Here is a 22172-nt window from a genome sequence, read left to right as displayed (position 1 = left end):
TTGTGACATAGATCTTTGTTTATTGGTATTCATAAAATAACGGTAACTGAAATACAGAGATAGAGATTAAAGAATATCACATCAAATGCCAATAATGTTTTTGTGCAAATGATATCTTTGGTTATATTTCTTTATTCCATAATGTTTGATCTTTAAAGTTAGTATGCATACTTTTAACAAAATGACAAATAAGAAAACACAATTTGAAAGAAAAGAGAAAGGAGTAAGACCAAGAAAACCAGAAAAAGAGACAAGGTGGGCAAAAACTTGTGTGGATTGCTTTGGGAGCATCAAGATTATAGCAGGTCTTGAAAGATGACCTTGTAGAAGCCTTGAGGAAAAATCGATTTCAATTTCCAAGGTGTGTTTGTAGCAAGCTGTACAATTTCCTTGTCAACAATAACACTGATAAAACCTTTTGAGACTATGAGAATAGTCTCAGAAGAAATGTGTATTATTGTTAGGTGTCTACAGTTTTTACAGTTCTATTATCTACGAAAGGAGATTCATAAATGATAGATTAGTTTACACAGTCTAGTCTAGAACGAAAAGCTTTGAAAGAATGTTTAAGGATATAAGAATTTATCACGTTTGGGAAAAAACTAGACCATTCTTCCTGATATTTCTATGGCATTCTTTCATTAATATAACCAGTATTTGTTGAATATCAGCTAACTAACAATCTAAAAGTATGTTAACTACCTAAAATTTAAATTAGAATAAATAAATAAAAACAAATTGCAACTTGTATTCCTCCCCCATCCCCCCCATGCAAAAACATTTTAATAAACATAATTTTCCAACACTTAAAGAAAGGAGTGGGCAAATACCTATTTATTTATACAAATCCTATCTTCCATTTTAATATTACATTTATTATGAAATGGTGTGGAAGACAAATTTTATCTCGGACATAAGACCCATATTCTGCAGCTCTCTAGGAGATCCAGGCAAGGTGGACATGGCTGTCCCACTGACCTTCCTGGTACTGCAGAGCCTGACTCACTGATTTAGGGAATACAGAACCAAGAATCGGATATCCACAGAAGAAAGAATGTCTCTTCTTTGCCAAGATTAATTCTAGTTAATATTAAAATAGTATATTAATAGTTCTAATTTAAAATTGTTACAACTATTCAAAGACCATCATCTCCTCGAGAGCAGAGATATTGGCCATCTTATTCATTAGATGTGGCCACTTCACCACATCTGGCAGGAAAGTCTTTGAACAAATGTTCATTGTTGAATAAGTGTGTGAACAGAGTTTATAATTAGGAGATATACTGACATTTTCTTACCGGAGGAACTTTATAGATAATTGTTTAAAAATGTAAACATGTGTGCATCTATGTATTCATGATGTAAGATGGTGTACTATAGTGAGAGGTGAGAAATGAGATGACATATGATTTTATGAGGAGGTATTCATTAAATGTTCATTCGTTTCCCTCTTTCCATTGTATTACACTTCTTCTGATTTTAAAATCACTAAATATGGGACGCCTGGGTGGCTCAGTTGGTTAAGCAGCTGCCTTCGGCTCAGGTCATGATCCCAGCGTCCTGGGATCGAGTCCCACATCGGGCTCCTTGCTCCGCAGGGAGCCTGCTTCTCCCTCTGACTCTGCCTTCCACTCTGTCTGCCTGTGCTCGATCTCGCTCGCTTTCTCTCTGACAAATAAATAAATAAAATCTTTAAAAAATAAAAAATAAAATCACTAAATACATATACAATTGGTTATGTATATGTGTATGTATATTATTAAAATAAACCATCCTGTGTACTTTAAGTTCCATTTTGATCTTTTTATTGTTTTATTTCCCCAACTCTTACCATGATATGCAATAAATATTTGTCAAATAAATAAATAAAATATGAGTGAGTAAATAAACAAACATCCCAATATTATTGGACAATGTTATTAGAAAGTAAAAAATAAATAAATAAACAAATAAAAGCAAATTACATTGTATGTTTATATCAGTATTCCATTTTATCCTGCAAAAGTGAAAGAATGAAACTGGGAATCATTTTTCTTTCAAAGCTATTACATGTGATTCTTTAATCAAGTCACTTTTAAATCTTATTTTAATTTCTATAAGGCTCTACCCAAAATACAAAGGAGATACAAAATTATGATAAGCAAGTCTCTAGAAGCTTGGAATACATTACAGAAAAAAACAGCACACACACACACATTCTAATGTAAAGAAGATATAACTTTATAATGGCAGTGACAAGCAATACTTTCCAATTAGGAGGATTCCTTGAAGAGATTTGAACTAGACCCTATAGATCCTGCCAATTTCAATAGTCCGAGATTGCACAGGGGAGGGAGGACAGTCTCCTAGCATGGTCACGCAAAGTAATTTACTGTCTAATGAATGGGCTAGTTGAACTAATATAAAGAATTCAGGTAAGAGAGCTATGAAAGATAAAGTTAGACAAATTCAACTAAAATAACCAATGGAGAGCCTTGGTTACCCATTCAGGGAGACTGAATTCTATTCACTGAAACACGAGGATACACGTTTGAACAGGTTGGGCAGCTTCTAGTGACCTGGCCATTTTGCACCTTCTCTGACTTTATCTCCTACGAACCATCATCTTGCTTCCTCTACTCCAGTCATAATAACTTTCTTGCTCTTTGTCAAATGCATCAAGACTTAGCTGCCTTAGGGCCTTTGTACTTGCTGCTTAGGTCATTACTCCTGCCGTGCTTTTCCTCCAGATCTTTGTTTAGGTGGGTCCCTCACTTCATTCTTGCGCTGTTCCCCATGTTCCTCAAATAGGGACTCCAGCATTGTATCATTTTATATCCTGCTTTGGTTTTCTTTATAGCATTTCCTAACATAGCTCTTTCTCACAAAGGGACACATACATTTTGTTGTTGTTGTTTACTTGTCATATGTCTCCTGTATAAGAAGGTGAAAAATAAATTTTGCAGCATGGTTACTCTGACTCTGTCATGTTTACTCCAGAGCTTAGAAAATGGGTAGAATAAAAGGAATGTTTAAGTATTTATAAATGAATTAATAGCATCTTAATAGAATAATTAACTAGCAAATAACTAAAGAGGAATTTGGGGAAGATTGGCATATACTATGGGAATCTATGACAATAATCAAAATAAAGGTTAATAAACAAGCCTGAAATGATCACCACAGAGAGTTAAAAAAGAAGAAGAAGAAAAAAGGGTGTAAAAGCTTGGTTTGCCCCCTAGGTTCAGAATCTTTATCTGTAAATAAGGATTGTTGAACTAGAGTTATGATCTCTCATAGCTCTCCAAAATGTGACTGCAAAATGTGAGTCTAAGTACTATCAGGAAACACTGATATCAGAACTGAGGGGCAAGGGGGCACCTGAGTGGCTCAGTTGTTATGCTTCTGCCTTCGGCTTGGGTCATGATCCCAGGGTCCTGAGATCAAGCCCCACACTGGGCTGGCTCCCTTCTGACTCCCTCTGTCTGCTGCTCCCTCTGCTTGTGCAAACTCTCTCACTCTCTCCCTTTGTCAAATAATTAAAAAATAAATCTTAAAAAAAAAAAAAAAGAACTGAGGGACAGGGAAAAGTTGAAGAGCCTCAGAATTCTACCATGGTGGTTTGGAAAATGATGATGTTTGTCCACAACTAGAGGATAGGAACAGGAAGAGGAGTCAGAAAAAAGCCAGGGACATAAGGAAGAGAAGAAAGAGGTAGAAAAGCTACATTATGGATCATGTAGAAGAAAAAGGAACCATTTCAAGAGAGAAAGATGGCTGATACTGTCGTTGCGGGGAGGCTGGGGATGGTGCCAGAGAAGACTCTCTTTAAGAGTTGCTGGATGCCTTTGGAAAGAGACATTTCAATTGAGAGATATAGACTCGCCGTTCTTGATATTAGAAAACATAGTTGTCTTGTATGATGTTGCTCCAGTCAGTGAAATTAAGCCCAAATAGTCCAAGCTCTGAATGCCCACACCTGAGCCTGTACTCATTCAGCAAAGCTTTCCTCCTTCTCAGTCATTGTCCTATCTTAAAAGTTACCACCTAACTAAATCCCTCACTAGAATTCCGAGTATTCTATCCATCCATGACTTTTGCCTTGCCCATCTCCAATCCATTCTCTAGAAAACTGCCAGAGAGATCTTTTTAGATTTTCCCTTGAATCATATCGTATCACCTGCTCAGAAACCAGCTGTGGTTTCTCACTCACCTGTTAGAAGAAAAAATTACGTGATCTGACCATGCCCCACTCTGGCCTGTCTTGTTCTGTTCTCCCACACTCCCATATCCCCTACTTCCTATCATCCCATTCCTAAAGCTCTAGCCACACTGTTCTGTTGTATTTGTGGCATAAAAAATACCACAGATTTGGTGGCTTGGGACTATACACACATAGATCATCTCAAAGTTACTGTGGGCCAGGACTGTAGTCCACCTGAGCTTGGTCGTCTGCCTTCAGGTCTCACCAGGCCGGGGCGCAGTCAAGGGGCAGCTGGGCTACACTTTCATCTATAGAATGAATGGGGAGAAACTACCTCCAATCTCATTTGTATAGTTGGCAAAATTTATTTCGTTGCATCTAGAGTAAGACCCCTGTTTTCTTGCTGGCTTTTGTCTGAGAGACACTCTCAGTTCTTAGAAGCCCCTCCAGTTCTGTGCCACATGGTCCTCTCCAGAGGCCACTCTCTTCAGAGGCCTTCTCACAATAGGCTGCTTTGCTTCCTCAAACACAGCAACAGAGGAGAGAGTCACGAGGGCCCTGTTACACGTTTTCGTCTAATTAAGTCAGGCTCATTCAAGATAATTTCACTTTGATTAACTCAAAGTAACTGATTTGGGACTTCAACTGGATCTAGACAATGGGGCTTATTGCAGAAATATAAAGTTAGTTTAGCATGTTTCTGAAAACAAATGTAATTTGTCACATTAATAATTAAAATAGAAAAATTATATCATTTTTAGAGATGCAGGTAAAAATGTCTGACAAAAATGAAACTTCATTCACGATAAAATCAGCAAACTAAGTACAGCAAGAAACTTCTATCTGTAAAGGACAGTATAAAATACTTCATAGCAATATTGTACTTGAAAGTGAGAGACAGAACTCAATCCTGTCAAGATTGGGAACAGGACAAGAATATCCTCTCACATTTTTTTTTTTTTTCAACATCATACTGGAGTTTCTAAGCAGTGCATTCTTAGAAAAGAAAAGTAAGAAAGAAAGAAACATAAATATTGAGAAAGAAGAAGGCAAATCATCTTTATTCACAGGTAACATGACTCTGTGCATTTCAAAGTCCCCACATCCCCCCAACTACTAGGGCTAAGAAGTAAATTTAGCAAGGTCACAATATACTGTCAAGAGATAATTCCTGCTGGGTTTTTCATGTTTTTGCCTGACCACAGGGCATGTGGAGGGTATCTGACTGATGACTCATACTCTGGGTATTTGTATTGGCCTCAGCAGGCTGGCTAGAACTTCTGTCTCTGTGAAATCATCCTTGATAGTCAGGGCTCAGAGCTCTCTGCCACCCTCCCTTTCTCACTAAGCTCACTTTTTCCATCTTTATTATTATTATTATAGCTACCCTAGCGAGTATAAAATGGCATCTCACTATGGTTTTGATTGGCATTTCCCTACTGACTAAAGACATTTTATCATGTTCTCGTTGGCCATTGGTATATCTTTTTGGGATAAAAGTCTATTCAAATTCTTTGCCTACTTTAAACTCGACTGTTTGCCCTTATATTATTGAGTTGTCAGAGTCCTTTATATATTGTGGATACAAGTCTCTTATCAGACATATGATTTGCAAATATCTTCTCCCATTCTACAGTTTGTCTTTTCATTTCTTGTGGGTATCATTTACAGCACCAAAGTGTTTTATTTTGATGAAGCCCATTTATCTATTTTTTTTCTTTTAGGTCTTGTGTTTTTGGTATAATATCAAAAAAAAAAAAAAAAAAAAAAAACCATTACCTTACTCAAGGTTGCTAAGGTTTACTCCTGTTTTCTTCTAAGAGTTTTCTAGCTCCTATGATCCATCTTGAGCTCATTTTTGAGAATGGTGCGAAGGAGAGCTCCAGTCTCACTCTTTTGCATGTGAACATTCCTTTGTCCCTACTAGTACCATTTGTTAAAAAGACTATTCTGAATAGTCTTAGCACCTTTGTTGAAAATACATTTGCCATAATATAGGCTTATTTCTAGACTCTAATTCTGTTCCATTGATCTATATGTCTATTCTAGTACCATACCATTTTTATTGCTATAGCTGTCTAATAAGTTTTAAAGCCAGGAAGTATGAGTCCTTCAACTTTGTTCTTCTTTTTCAAGATTATTTTTACCATTCTCGGTTTATATCCATTACTTTAAGCCTTTGAAAACACACCCTTCCAGGGGTACCTGGGTGGCTCAGTGGGTTAAAGCCTCTGCCTTCGGCTCAGGTCATGGTCCCAGGGTCCTGGGATCGAGCCCCATGTCAGGCTCTCTGTTCGTCAGAGAGCCTGATTTCTCCTCTCTCTCTGCCTGCCTCTGCCTACTTGTGATCTCTGTCTGTTGAATAAATAAATAAAACCTTCTAAAAAAAAATGTATAAAAAGAAAAAAAAAAAAAAGAAAGAAAACACACCCTTCCAGCTTATACAGTTTCAGACTGAAATGTCTTTTTTAAGTCCTTCCTTAAATGCCAGACCATTCATCCCTTTGTTTGGAAACATGTTGCATGCCTCCCCAAATTATCACTGACAGTAATCAACAGTGAGCACAAAAAGCAGCTGGAAATCAAGGACAGGATGGAAAACAAGGGCCTGTTAAGCGAAAATGACAGATTTAGGTCACCAGAAAGTCTTTGAATAGGATGTTGTGGGAACAAAGTGATTGTTACAGTGAAAAATTAGATAATAAATCTTAGAATAAATTCTTAAAACAGTTTCCTTGTGTTTTCCTTTTCCTCATGTGGACTGGGTAGATGGTATTGACTAAGTTAGTTCATTTTCTCAGACTCCTGCAAAATGAAATAAATCTGTGCTGTTTCTCATGTTCTCTTTGCAGATCCTGCCTTTTGGCCTTTTGTAGCTAATGTTCATGAGATTTTCATAGCAGCTGGAAATTGAGTAGTTCATGCTTTAATTATGCTCAAAAGAAAAAATAAGTTATTATTGGGAGACACACTTATATTGAGAGAGTTGCAGTAAAATTATCCATATATGAAGCTTTTGAGATCACATCTCTATATGCCAAGTCTTTATATAGTCACATCAGACCCTGTCAGGTGGCCAGAGAAGGTTACTGCTTTCATTTTACAGAAATAGAAACTGAAGTTCCAAGAGGTAAATTGACTTGCTTCCATAAATGAGCATGGCAGGGAGAGAGCCAGGATCAAAGTGCTGTTTGTTGGCCTCATTGGGTCACTGTTACAGGTTGAATTGTTCATTTAATGGAAGGAAACTTTCAGAACTATAGTGCAATGAAAATGATTTTTAGAAGTTTTCCATCAATCAAAAAGAATAATTGACACTTGTTCTATTTATTTACTACTGAACAACAAATCACCAGGCAACTTAGTGGCTTAGAAATACAGTAGTATTTAGCTTTCATATCTCCAGTTCCACCATGGGTCTGTGTAGAAGACTGTCTTCTGCTCCATGGGGCATCAGCTCAACTAGGGACTATAGCGTCACTTCCAAGATGGCTCCCTTTCATGGCTGGCAAGTTGGGGGTGGCTACTGGCTGGGAGTTTAGTCATGTGTAGTTATGACTTGACCTTCGGAGTCTCTTGATATGGAACTCTCTGAAGCTGCTTGAGTTTCCTAACAGAATGGTGACTGAATTGAGCAAATGTCCCAAAAGAACGAGGCAGAAAAATCACCTTTCATCATTTGGCACAGAAAAATCATGAAGGGTTATTATCACTGACAACCAGATTCCATTGCAGAGAATATAGACCCCGCTCCTTGATGGAGGCAGTGTCAAAGTGAAGTTGTAAGAAGACCGTGTAGAAAGAACATGTTGCAGTTATCCTTATCACAAAAGTGAATAACGGAAAGGGGAAAAAACTTTCCATAGAGCTGGTTTCATATGAAAAACTTTTTGACAACAATATTTGACACATTATTCTCTTAAAAACTGGGGGCCAAAATATATCAAAAAACTAAAGCCTCTGAATTTATGGGTTTTGCAAAAAATCAGGAAAAATTAACTTGAACAGAAGGTGAAAAGAACACTACCACTTATTCATTCCACCGTGGCCAAGCTTTTGATCATTGATAAATCCTAGTTTGCTCATCTCTAAGTTGGAATTATTATGACAGTTGGGAGAATATAATAAAGTGCTTTGTGTAAAGTAGAAAGATATCAAATGCATTCAGATAACATTATTTACCTCCTTCCTTGAGTATTGCATTTCACTCACTAATATCAACAACCTTTGAGATCCACAATGTGATAAATTAAATAACAAATATGAAAAGAGATTATTTCTGGAATTAAATTCCATTGAGAAAATTCTAGATAGTAGGCCATGGATTGATTTATTAGAAACTATCTTTGTTTCCTATTAACCAAATATTTCATTTAAAAAAAATCTCATTTAATAAGTCAAGTGCCGTGTGGGTATACTTTAGTCATGCTTTAAATATTCACAGGCAAGATGTTGCCTACCCAAGAAAAACACAGTTAAGGAAGCCTCAGGGAACAATAAAATAAAAAACAAAAATAGAAAACACCCTGCTCTGTATCCAGCAAAAACAGGAAATAGGTTGTATAAGGGAAATAACCAAAATGGGAGCATGGAAGACACTTAAAGGACTTACGTTGAATTAGAACCCACTAATTCAATGTGATCAGGATTAGATGCATTATTTTATAAGCAGTCGAAATATTAAAATATTTGTGTATATCATTATTATTTAATCGCAGTTAATCAAATTAATACAAATAAAGGTAAATGCAAGAAGGCTAAGAAAAGAGCAAGAGGAATGATTAAAGTTTTGGAAAATGATAAGCAGGAGGGCAAGTTTGACACATGAAAGTTATGTAATTCAGTCAAAAGGAGAAAACAGCCAAGGATTTATTAATGATTGCTTATAAATATGTAAATACTTTCTAAAAGAATGTCTGATTTTCCTTTGCTTTTCCTAAAATGTGAATAAAGGGGTTAAACCCATGACAGTGCTTTAAGTAAGATGATTTTTAAGCACGTGAGACAAGCTGTAGAATTAGGTTTACAATCAGTCTCGAAAGGAGGGAGAAACCATTTCACTCCTTAGTATTGACATTTTTCTAGGTAAAAATCACAAACTTGACTGATGACAACTACTGATATATGACATTCTAGAAACTAGACTTCTATGGGGAAAAAATTAATTACTCTTTGAAAAAAAAATTATATATGGCCTGATCATTTATGCAAAGAAACAGATATGTGCCATCCTGTTGCCAGTCCGTATGGGAATTTCTTTGATGGGAGAATTGATATTTAAAAAGTCATTGATCATCTTGGCCATGTTGGAGAAAAGCAAGTGGTAAGACACCTAGGAGAGCATGCAGTGACAAAAGCAGGAGCAGTTTATGTGTTGCTTCTGAGGGGAAGGAGAAAGATGGGTGTCAGCCAGGACAACAGAAGACTAAACCGTGTGAGCCTGACCTTAACACACCATGTAATCAGCACATTTTTAAAAACTTGACAGTAGAATATCAACACCTTGAAAACGAAGGAAATCCTGTTATTCGCAACAACACAGATCAACCTGAAAGGCATTATGCTAAGTGAAATAAGCCAAGAGAGAACTTTAATGTAGGACTGGGGGTGGTGGCGGGGGGGCAAGTCAGAGAAACAGAAGAGACCAGCATTTGCCAGAGACTGGATGTTGGTAGATAATAAGTTTGTAAAAGGTTACAAACTGACAGCTGTAAGATGAGTAAGGTCTAAGGTCTCATGTAAAACATGGTGACTATAGTTGACACAGTTATCTTATAACTGAAATCTGTTAATGGAATAGAACTTAAATGTTCTCCAAAAAAGGTAAATATGTGAGATGAGGGATGTTATTAACTTAATGGGGGGACTCTTTCACATTGTTTACCTATATCAGACCATTACATTCTACACTTTAAATATCTTACAATGTTATTTGTCAATTATACTTCAATAAAACTGGGGGAAAAGCTTGTGAAATGCTTGCTTAGATTAGAGTAAATAGATTTCTTATGAAAATTGTTGAAGGAAGTGGAGATTTGCATCTCTGTGCTGTGGGAACTGAAGTACCCAGTGAGTTGCTAAGTATGGAGTGGTGGGTGCAGTCAGTAAAGGAGCCAGGGATTTTCAGCAGAAGATTTAAAGACATTAATAAATGAACAGGATGTCTGCTTTTAAACAACATAAAAGACACAATACTCATCCTTGAAAAAAAAAACAACTTTTTGTTGTTGGTCTAAGTGCTAAATCTCAAACAACAAAGAACTGTTGAAATTTAATAATATATAAATAAGCTACAAACTGGCACATGTCTAATACTTATCTTTGAATAAGCGTTATATTCTACATGGAAGTTAATATGGAGAAATCCCAGTTAAACCAACAGCCCTCAACACGCACAGACTCAGGGTCATGTGGTCATCTCAAGACTAAACACTCAATTTCTATTTCTTTAATTTGATAATCACTGGAGTACCATTATTTATTTCAAATTAACTGTTCAAAAGTACAAATACATTATATCAGAAGTGATCTCAAGTTTTCCCATGCAATACATAGAAATTATAATTTTTTAGTGAATATATCATTGGAAAGTTGTTAGAATTGGCCCAACCAGACATGATAGTTTTGCAATTTCCTGAATTTATTAAGAAATGGAATTTTTTTTGGATCTCTTCCTAGCATTCTTATGTTTATAGTTTTTTCCTAACAGAAAAAGAACATTAGGTAAAAAAAAAAACAACAACAAAAAAAAAACTAATGAAATTTGAATAAAGTATGGGGTTTAGTTAATAATAATACATATATCAGTTCATTAGCTGTAATATATATACCATTATATATATACCATTCTAATGCATGATTTTAATAGGGGAAATTGGGTGTGGGTACAAGGGAACTCTTTGTGCCATATTCATATTTTCCTATACATCTAAAATTGTTCTAAAAATAAAGTTTTAAAAACTCGTAATTTTCTGACAATTTGTATGACTTGCTGCATGTAAAAGAAATATTTTAAATTAAAATTCATAAAAAATTTATTTTGATGAGTTATGAACAAATATCACTGAAAAATTTGACTATTCTGTCTATTGAACATAAATGTGCAAAGAAAAATAATGTCTACAAAGTTATTTCAATTTTTCAGAAGTGAGGGACTAAAACAGATATGTAATGCTATTATTCATTATTGTGATAGGCCAAAATATGGTTAAAAGTGTTTATTTCTTATTCCAAAAAGAGCACCGATATAATTAAAAATATTAGTCCATTATTTTCCCTTTCTGTATTATTTTTTGCTGACATAATTAAATATACTTAATATATATATGAAGTACAATATGAAGTACAATAACCAAGAATTGCCATTATCTTTTCTGGTCTCTAGTATTGTTTACTGAGCTTCATGGTTCGTATTAAAAGTATTTTGTCCGGTAGAGGAGAGATTTACTAAAAAAAATTATCTACTCCAAATTGCCAGTAAACAGATCTAAAGAACCTCAAGATAGAATAAATTCTGATAATTAATAAAAATTTCATCAAGGGTCCTATTATGATCCCAGAACTGGGAAAATTCGACTGTTACCTTAGTTACATACTCAAAGCAACAACAAACAAAACAAAACAAGAAACAAACACAAAGAAATTAGGATGAGGGTATGTGTATAGAAACTAGGTTTTAGAGATACCAGAGTGACCAAAGTTTTATATCTAGAAAAGGAAATCTTTCCAACCAGTTTGCTTTCAGTAACTATTCTTCTCAAATACATTCTTTCTCCATTTTAGTCACTAGTTGTCAGGATTTCTTTTTCCCATCCTAACATGTAGGATTATTACTGTTTTAATGTGGAGACAGGGGAGAGGGAAGACAGAAAAATCAAATCACAGCCCTAGTTGTATATTGGGATTTCTGAAGTTCAGTTCATGGTGTTAAAATGATCCTCCAAATGATTCATGATTCTGAACAATCTATTCCCCAGGGTGTATGACCACATCTACTTGCAATCTCAATTAAGAATCCCTGTTGTAAAGAATCTTCCACTTGCTGCACATTTAATGGATATTGAACATACATTGTATGACAGCTGGGTTTTTCAACTGCATTCTTACCATTAGCTTATCACATTACTGGTATCATAGTCTATCTCTGAGGTTGGTTAACCTTATGGCCATGCTGGGTGCTCTCCCCATCTCAATTTCAAAAGTTTTATAAACAGTATTAAAGATTCTTAGGTTCCAGGACATCACTGTCGCATAACACATACTGTCTGTCTTCACTTTTGGGATCTGACTCTCCTCACCTATTAGCAACTTATAATATTTGAAGAAGGAAGAAAAGGAAGAGGGGAGTGGGATTTATTCCCAAAAAGTTTAAAAGGAGAATCTACAGTTCTTCATCATTTAAAGCTCTTGTTTTTCATAACCAGATTTGGTGTCATTCTTAGTTTTTAGACCATTGATTTCACACTCTCATTTCCCAAATTTAGGAAATAAAGACAAAAGTAGATCAAAAATTCCACACTCATATGGTTTTCAGACTTTAAAGGATAATAAAAATTATTTCCTAGTTTTCCTTTGGGAATATTCATGTTTAGCTGAATGTGTGTCCTCACTTGTTGTACAAAATATGCTTTATCTATATATCTACCTATACAATATCCTTTCAAGTTCAATAAAAATGTTTGAAGTTCCTTCATAGCATCATATACTTAATAAGAGAAATTATTTAAGTCCTTTCTCATGAAGCCAGTTTTCCAGTTTCTATTATTTTTATAACTCTCCTTGTGAGTGAATACAGTCATTGCAACAATAAGACAGCCATCTAGAAGGTTCAAGTTAGAGAAAAAATAAGCCATCCCCTAAGTTGGTCAAAGCATTCAGGAGCTCTCTCAGCCCCAACAAATGGGACCCGTGCTTATTTCAACATTTGAAGTAACAAAGTGCCTCTGGGCTCTGCCAAACATGGACCCAATATATTCTCCTCCAAAGCCTATATGTTTCTTTCCCACATAGTCTGTTCCCAACTTTAATGAACTGTGTTCCAGAAGTCCATTAATTGAGTCTATTTGGATTTGTAATGCATTTTCCCAGAGAAATGTGAGGAGCATGTTTCCAGGCCTGCCCACAAACTCTATTTATTCATAGAATGTTAGAGCTAGTGAGACTTAAAAAAATCATTTAATCTAACCATTTTAAAACCATAATGTTACTGAAATTACTATAATAGTTGCCCCCAGAGAGCCTCCGGAGACCTTCTTGAGTTCGTTGAGGCTCCTCTGTGTCCTGACAGGGCCAATTTATTTACAGTTACAGAAGACGACATCCAGGAAGCTGTACCAAGAACTGGGCTTATCTTGGGAAAATCTCTGTGAAAGCTAGAACATTCTTTAGGTTTGGCGATAGATCCATCAGGGAAGGGGCACTAGCAGCAAAGCACAGTGAAATCTCTCGTAGAAGGGTCTCACTAGAAAGTAGGAGATCTCAGTCTAGAATTTCTCTACACAAACCAGACTTTATCTATTTTATCAATGCTTTTCCTTGACTGAATTAACTTCACATGGTAGTTCTCCTGAGCAGACAATAAAAGAAAAGTTCACCAAGACATTATACCCACTCAGGGAATTTGGAGTGGCAGTAATGTCATAGCATACATCTTGTGTAATCTCACATTTATTTTCCAAATGCCTTGGTTCAGGATTATTTACCCCCTATAAACTCCATACAATATCAGGGAGAAATCAAACTTAACCCTTAGATGGCAGAATCCAAATGGAGCAAAGTGACACTCATAAACAACTTCTTCGTAGCAAGAAAGATCACAGAACAAGCTTGTTTCACCTTTTTTAAAAAAGCCATGTCCCTTTTACTTAATTATCTAAAGAGAATCTTATCCTATTAACTCCCGTTAGTTGTCTAAAGAAAATCTCATCTCCTTCATTTAATTTTCCCTAAGATGACATGGACCATCACAAAGAATTATTGTCTTGGGACCAATCAAATGTTTAATTTTTTTTTATTTTTTGGTTTATTCTTGTGTTTTGTTGTGTTTGCATAGAGAAAACAAAAACCTATAGTATTCTATTTGGTTGTTTATGAAGTATTATAATATTATGATCACATAAATGGAGGCCTTTTACTTCTTACTAGTGAAAAGCATTCCAGCTAATTCTTCAGGTATTTAACACAAACTCTGGAATCAGACTCAAAATTTTGTCCCACTAACTTAATACTCATAAACTTGGGGAAGTTACTGGATCATGCCAAACCTTAGTTTTTACCGCCAGTGAAATGGTAATTATAATAGCACTAAATTCATAGGGCAGTTTTAAGCATTAAAAGAACAGGAAAGCTCAGGGAAGATGGCAGAATAAGAGGACCTAAGTTCACTTTGTCCCACAGATACAACTAGTTAATACACACATCAGTGTAAATAAACAAGGAAGTGAACCTGAAGACTGGCAGAACAGACTCTCCAAAGCTAAATATAGAGAAAGAGGCAATATCAAAGAGGGTAAGAAGGGTAGACACACAGTCAGAAGCTAAATGGACCCACTGGACTGTCCACAGGAGAGAGAGACACAATAAATGTGAAGAGGGGGAGGAGTAGACCCCCATGTAAGTCACCCCAGGCATGAGGGACCCATACAGGGAAGACAAATCCCCATAACATTTGGCTTGGTTTTATGAGTTCTTACTATCAGAAGTGCTTAGCAATTGGAACTTTAAAAATCAGTGGGTTCATTTCTGTGAAAGCTGAAGGGCCATAGGAAACTGAATTCCCACCTTGAAAGAAAGAGCATAACAAAACAGCCATGCTGAGATACAGCACAGAAGCAGCAGTCTGAAAAACACCTAGGGCATATGGAAAAGAGACTAATTTGGTAATCTCAGATCATGTATTAGATAGGCAGGGCTCTTCGGAGACTTCTCCAAGAACAAAAGAGCTGAAGGGTGCCATTTCCTTCCTCTACTTCCCCCCCAAGCCTAGATACTTGAACATCTGTGGGAATCAGCTCACTGCCAATACTCTCCAGCCCTACCCCTGCACACTCCTGCAGATCCATCTCCAACAACCTGGCTAGCCTTGAATGGAATTTTCCCAGGCACATGAAGGTACCCTCCTGGAGTGAACCAGAATAGACTTTGAAGGCACCATGCAACTGACCTCCCAAGTTTCCTGTGGACCTACGCCCTCCAAACTGGGTGGCCTTGGAGAAATTTTCTCAGGTAACTGCAGGTCTCCTGCAGCAGACCAGCATGGACCTTGCTGGCACCATGCATCTTGTTCCCGTGTTCTCCTACACATCTGCCCCATCCCCATCGAACCATTGGCTAGAGCCTATCCAAACCTGTGCCACAAGCCTGGCATGTGCCAGCAGTCAGACAAGAGTCAGCACCACTCCAAAGTGACTTTCACCCCAGAGAGAAAGGAAGATAACCACATACACCAGTTCCACTGCAGCCCCAGCAGTGGACTAGGGGCAAACATCTGGTTAGACTGCAGGCCCCACACACCAACAAAACTTCTCAGGAGACAACACAGGGGAAGTGACCTGCATTTACATGCTACTGCATCTCTGGAAAACACCTAGTCTGACTCAACTCAAGCCCAAGGCAGCCCTAGTCTGGCCCACTATCAACACAGAGATCAAACTCATCCCACAACAGGCAGAGAGAGCTATTGCATATTACTGGACTGGAAGCAAACACAGCTCAGCCACAACAGTAGGGTGCACACAGCACACATAGGAGACACCTTAGAAGTGCCAGATTCTGATGATCAGGGGACATTGCACTGCAGGGCACTATAGATAATCTTCTTCATGAGGCCACTACTTTCAAGAGCAGGAGATGTAGCTGACTTTCCTAACACATAGAAACAGACACGAAGAGTTAGACAAAATGAGGAGACAGAGGAATATATCCCAAATGAAAGAACAGGCCAAAATCATAGCAAGCAAACTAAATTAAATGGTGATAAGTAATATGCCTGATAAAGAATCTAAAGTAATGGTCATAAAGATACTCACTGGACTTGAGAAAAGAGTGGATGATGTTAGTGACATCCTAAACAATGAGATAGAAAACATAAAAAAGAACCAATCAGAGAAGAACTCAAAAACTGTAATTAAAAATACACTAGACAGAACAAATAGTAGAGTTGAGGAAGCAGGACAAAGGTTCAGGACCTGGAAGACAGAGCCTTTGAAAGCAATCAAGCTGAAGAGGAGAAAGAAAAAATGATGATTAGAGATAAAAATAGAGGCAGAGAACCCAGTAACACCATTAAGATTAATAACACTTGTATCATAGGGATCCCAGAAGGAAAGGGGAGAAAAAAGGGGGGCAGAAAATGTATTTGAAGAAATAATAAATGAAACTTCCCAAGTCTGAGAAAGGAAACAGAAATCTAGATCCAGGAGGCACAGAAATCAAGCAAAAAAATCAACTCAGTGAGGTCCACACCAGGACATATGGTAATTAAAATGGCAAAAATAGTTATAAACATAATTTTAAAGGCAGCAAGAGAAAAAGAAAACAGTTATATACAAGGGAAACCTCATAAAGCTATCAGCTGATTTTTCAGCAGTAACTTGGCAGGCCAGAAGAGAGTGACATGATATATTCAAACTGCTGAAAGGAAAAAAAAAAAAAAAAACTTGCAATCAAGAATATTCTATCCAGCAAGGCTGTTATTCAGAACAGAAGGAAAGATAAAGTTTCTCAGACAAGCAAAAGTTAAAGGAATTCACCACCACTAAACCAGCCCTGCAAGAAATATTAAAAGGGGCTCTTTGAGTGGGAAGGAAAGACCATATGCAGAAATGAGAAAAGTAGGAAGCACAAAAGCAGTAAAATTAAGTGAATCTATAAAAATCAGTCAAAGGATTCACAAAATAAAATATATGAAAATATACACATCATATATCTGAAATGTGGGTGAGGGAAGGAGGAATAAAGAATGAGTTCAAACTTAAATGGCCATCAACTTAATATAGACAGCTATATACATATGATGTTATATATAAACTGAATGGTAACCATAAATCAAAAACCAGTAATAGATAAGCAAAAAAACAAAAAACAAACAAACAAAAAACAACAAAGAGAAAGAAATCCAAGTATATCACTAAAGAAATCTAGCAAACCATGAAAGAATAGAACAAGAGAAGAAAGGATCAGAGAAGAACTATAAAACCAACCATAAAACAAGTAACAAAATGGCAATAAGTACATATCTATCAGTAATTACTTCAAATAGAAATGGACTAAATGCTCCAATCAAAAGATATAAGGTGATGGAATGAGTAATAAAAAAGACCCACCTGGGAGGGAGAAAAACCATAAGTAACTCTTAATCTCACAAAACAAACTGAGGGATGCTGGGGGGAGGGGGTTTGGGAGAAGGGGGTGGGATTATGGACATTGGGGAGGGTATGTGCTGTGAAGTGTGTAAACCTGGTGATTCACAGACCTGTACCCCTAGGGATAAAAATATATGTTTATAAAAAAATAAAAAATTTAAAAAAAAAAAAGACCCACCTGGATGCTGCCTGCAAGAGACTCACTTCAGACCTAAGGACACATGCAAGTTGAAAATAATGGGATGGAAAAGCATTTATCATGCAAATGGAAGTGGAAAGAAAGCCAAAGTAGCAATACCATCATTGGACAAAATAAAAGCTCTAACAAGAGACAAAGAAGGAAATTCTATAATCATAAAGGGAAGAACCCAGTAAGATGATATATAACAATTATAAATAACAATTATATATAATTATATATAACAATTACATATAACAATTATAAATACTTATGCACCCAACATGGGAGCACACAAATACATAAGGGAGCTAATAATAAACATAAAGTAAGTAACTGATAGTAATACAATAATAGTAGGGAACTTTAACACCCCCACTTAAATCAATGGAAAGATCATCCAGACAGAAAATCAGTAAAGAAACAGTGGCTTTGCATGACACTTTGGACCAGATGGCTCTAATAGATATATTCAGAACATTCCATCCTGAAACAGCAGAATTCACATTCTTTTCAAGTGCATATGGAACATTCTCCAGAAAAGATCACATACTGGGCCACAAAACAAGTCTTACAAAATTAAAAAAGACTGAAGTCACACCATGCATTTTTTCTGACCACAATGCTATGAAACTTCAAATCAACCACAAGAAAAAATCTGGAAGGAACACAAATACATGGATGTTAAATAGCATGATACTAAACAAAGAAAGAGTCAAACAAGAAATCAAAGAAGAATTTAAAAAATACATGGAAACAAATGAAAATGAAAATACAAGGGTTCAGAGACCCCTGGGTATCTCAGTCTGTTAAGCGTCTGCCAGGGTTCTGGGATCAAGTCCTGCATCAGTCTCCTTGGTCAGTGGAGAGCCTGATTCCCCCTCTGCCGGCCACTCTCTCTGCTTATGCTCTCTCTCTTTCTCTGACAAATAAATACATTCTTTTTTTTTTTTTTTTTTAAGTGTAATTGTTCAAAATCTTTGGGACGCAGCATATATTTAAAAGCTGTTTTAAAAGGGAAGTGTATAGCAAGACAGGCCTACCTCTGCCTACTGCTCTTTCTGCTCATGCTCTCTCTCTTCTCTGACAAATAAATAAAAACACACACATACACGGTTGTTCACAATCTTCAGGATGCATCAGCAAAAGCTGTTCTAAAAGGAAAGTGTATAGCAAGACAGGCCTACCTCAAGAAGCAAGAAAATCTGAAATGAACTACTTAAACTTACACCTAAAGGACCAAGAAAAAGAAAATCTCAAACCAGTAGAAAGAAAGAAATAATTAAGATTAGACCAGAAATAAATGACATTGAATTAAAAACAAAACAAAACAAAACAATTCACAGATCAATGAAACCAGGAGCTGGAACTTTGAAAATATCTTAAAGATTGATAAAATTTGAGCTAGATTCAACAGAGAGAGAGAGAGAGAGAACTCAAACAAAATCAGAAATAAAAGAAGAGAAATAACAACAAACATGGATATTAAAAAAAATTATAAGCTAACAAATTGGACAACCTAGAGGAAATGAATAAATTCCTAGAAACATATAACCTTCTAAAACTGAACCAAAAAGAAATAAAAAGTTAGACAGACCAATTAGCATTATGAAATTGAATCAGTAATCAAAAAACTCCTAACAAACAGAAGTCCCAAGAAGATAGCTTCAAAAGTGAATTATACCAAACAATTAAAGAAGAGTTAATACCTATTCCTCTAAAACTACTTGAATGTCAGTAACATGACTATGGGCAAGGTGAACGTAGTAGATTAAAGCTCTTAGAAAAGCTTTAAACCAAACTATGGACTTGTACCATGACTTAATAGTATTCTTGGATCTTTCTTGCACAATGATTCATTATTTGTACAGTAGCTCTGTGAAATGTTGCTGTGAACTGATATTGTAATCAATAAAGTGCTTTTAACCAGAAAAAAAAAAAATGGAAGAGAAAAAAAAGCTTCCAAACTTATTGTATTAGACCAGAAACCAAAATCAGGTAAAGACAATTAAAAAAGAGAGAGAGAAAAAGAGAAAGAGAACTATAGGCCAATATCTCTGATGAACAGAGGTCCAAAAATACCCCCCAAATTATTAGCAAAGTGAATGTATTTTAAAAAATCATTTACCATGGGGTGCCTGGGTGGCTCAGCATGTTAAGCCTCTACCTTCGGCTCAGGTCATGATCTCACGGTCCTTGGATCGAACCCCTCATCGGGCTCTCTGATTAGCAGGGAACATTCATCTCCCTCTCTCTCTGCCTGCCTCTCTGCCTACTTGTGATCTCTCTCTCTCTATCAAATAAATAAATAAAATCTTTTTAAAAAATCATTTACCACAATCAAGTGGGACTTATTTTTGAGAAACAAGTATGGTTCAATGTTCATAAATCAGTCATGGTGATACATCACATCAATAAGAGAAAAGATAAAAACTATATAATCATTTCAATAGATGCAAAAACAAACAAACAAACAAACCCAATATTTGACAAGTACAACATCAATTCAAGATAAAAGATCTTTAAAAATTAGGTTTAGAAGGAACATACCTCAACATAATAAAGGCTATATTTGAAAAACACACAGCTAACAATATTCTCAATGGGGAAATACTGGAAGCTTTTCTCCTACGATCAGGAACAAGACAAGGTTGTCCACTCTCACCCCTTTTATTCAATGTAGTACCAGAAGTCCTAACCATAGCAATGAGGCAACAACAACAATAATAATTTAAAAAAAGAAATCCAAATCAGTAGGGAAGAAGTAAAACTTTCACTATTTGCAGATGACATGACACTATATATAGAAAACTCTAAGGATTCCACCAAAATACTACTAAAATTGATAAATGAATTCAATAAGGTCACAAGATACAAAATCAGGATACAGAAATCCATTGAATTTCTATACAGTAGTAATGAAGTAGCAGAAAGAGAAACTAAAAAAACCAAACCCATTTATAATTTCACCAAAAATAATAAAATATTTAGGAATAAACTTAAACAAGGAGGTGAAAGGCCTGTGCTCTGAAATGATAAAAATTGATGAGAGAAATTGAAAACAACACAAAGGGAAAGATATCCCATGTTCATGGATTGAAAGAACAAATATTATTAAAATGACCATATTACTCAAAACAATCTATAGATTTAATGCAATCCCTATCAAAATACCAACAACATTTTTTATAGAACTAGAATGACTCATCCTAAAATTTGTATGGAACCACAAAAACTCCAAATAGCCAAAGCAATCTTAAAAAGATAAAACTGGAGATATCACAATTGTGGATATCAAGAGATACTACAAAGCTATAGCAATCAAAGCAATGTGATACTGGCAAAAAAACATACAGAGAGATCAGTGGAACAAAACAGAGATCTTTGAAATAAATCCACAATTATAAGGTCAATTAATCTTCAAACAAAAGGCAAGAATATGCAATGGGGAAACATAGTCTCTTCAGCAAATGGTGTTGGGAAAATTGGACAGCTACATTCAAAAGAATAAAACTGAATGACATTCTTATACCATACACATAAATAAACTCAAAATGGGTTAAAGTCTGGATCTGATCTGAAACCATAAAAATCCAAAAGATAACACAGACAGTGATTTCTCTGACATCAGCCATAGCAACATTTTCTAGATCTATCTATGGAGGCAAAGGAAACACAAACATGAATAAACTTTTGGGATTATATCGAAATGAAAAGATTTTGCACAGTGAAGACAATAAAAAAAACTAAAAGATAACCTATTGGATTGAATGGGAGAAGAGATTTGCAAATGATATATTTGATAAAGGGTAAATGTCTAAAATATATAAAGAACTTACACAGCTCAACACCAAAAACCAAGTATTTCAATTAAAAAATCAGCAGAAGACATGAACAGACATTTCTCCAAAGAAGACATATTGATGGCCAACTGACACATGAAAAGATACTCACCATTACTCATCATCAGGGAAATGCAAATCAAAATCACAAGGATATATCATCTCACAACTCTCAGCATGCCTAAAATCAAAAAACACAAGAAACAAGTGTTGGTGAGGATGAGGAGAAAAAAGAACATTCATGCACTGTTGGTGGAAATGCAAACTGGTGCAGCTACTATGAAAAGCAGTATGGAGCCTCCCCAAAATATTAAAATTAGGACTACCATCTGATCCAGTAATTCCACTATTGGGTACTAAGCCAAAAAGTACAAAAACACTAATTTGAAAATATATGTGCATTCCTTTGTTTACTGCAGAATTATTTACAAGAGCCAGGGTTCATTGATAGATGATTGGATAAAGATGTGGTATTTGTATAAAAACCTATGAAATCTTGCCATTTGCAACAACATAGATGGATGGAAAGAGTAATACCAGGCAAAATAAATCAGTCAGAGAAAGACAAATACTATAGGATTTCACTCATCTGTGGAATCTGAGAAACA

The 22172-nt window shown here is 35.8% G+C and overlaps 1 long non-coding RNA gene across 1 annotated transcript in view; it reads right to left on the bottom strand.

Annotated features, from left to right (window-relative positions):
• LOC132027764 (uncharacterized) overlaps nt 1-22172 on the bottom strand; it is a 29904-nt gene that overhangs the window by 6196 nt on the left and 1536 nt on the right. Inside the window, exon 2 of the long non-coding RNA XR_009407193.1 lies at nt 21677-21745. This is a non-coding gene — a long non-coding RNA (uncharacterized LOC132027764). The remainder of the gene's footprint in view (nt 1-21676; nt 21746-22172) is intronic.

The sequence above is a fragment of the Mustela nigripes genome, chromosome 12 (assembly GCF_022355385.1).
Source record: "Mustela nigripes isolate SB6536 chromosome 12, MUSNIG.SB6536, whole genome shotgun sequence".
Taxonomy (NCBI): Eukaryota; Metazoa; Chordata; class Mammalia; order Carnivora; family Mustelidae; genus Mustela; species Mustela nigripes.
Note: the sequence above shows the minus strand (reverse complement) of the source record. Positions and strands in the feature narration are given on the sequence as shown.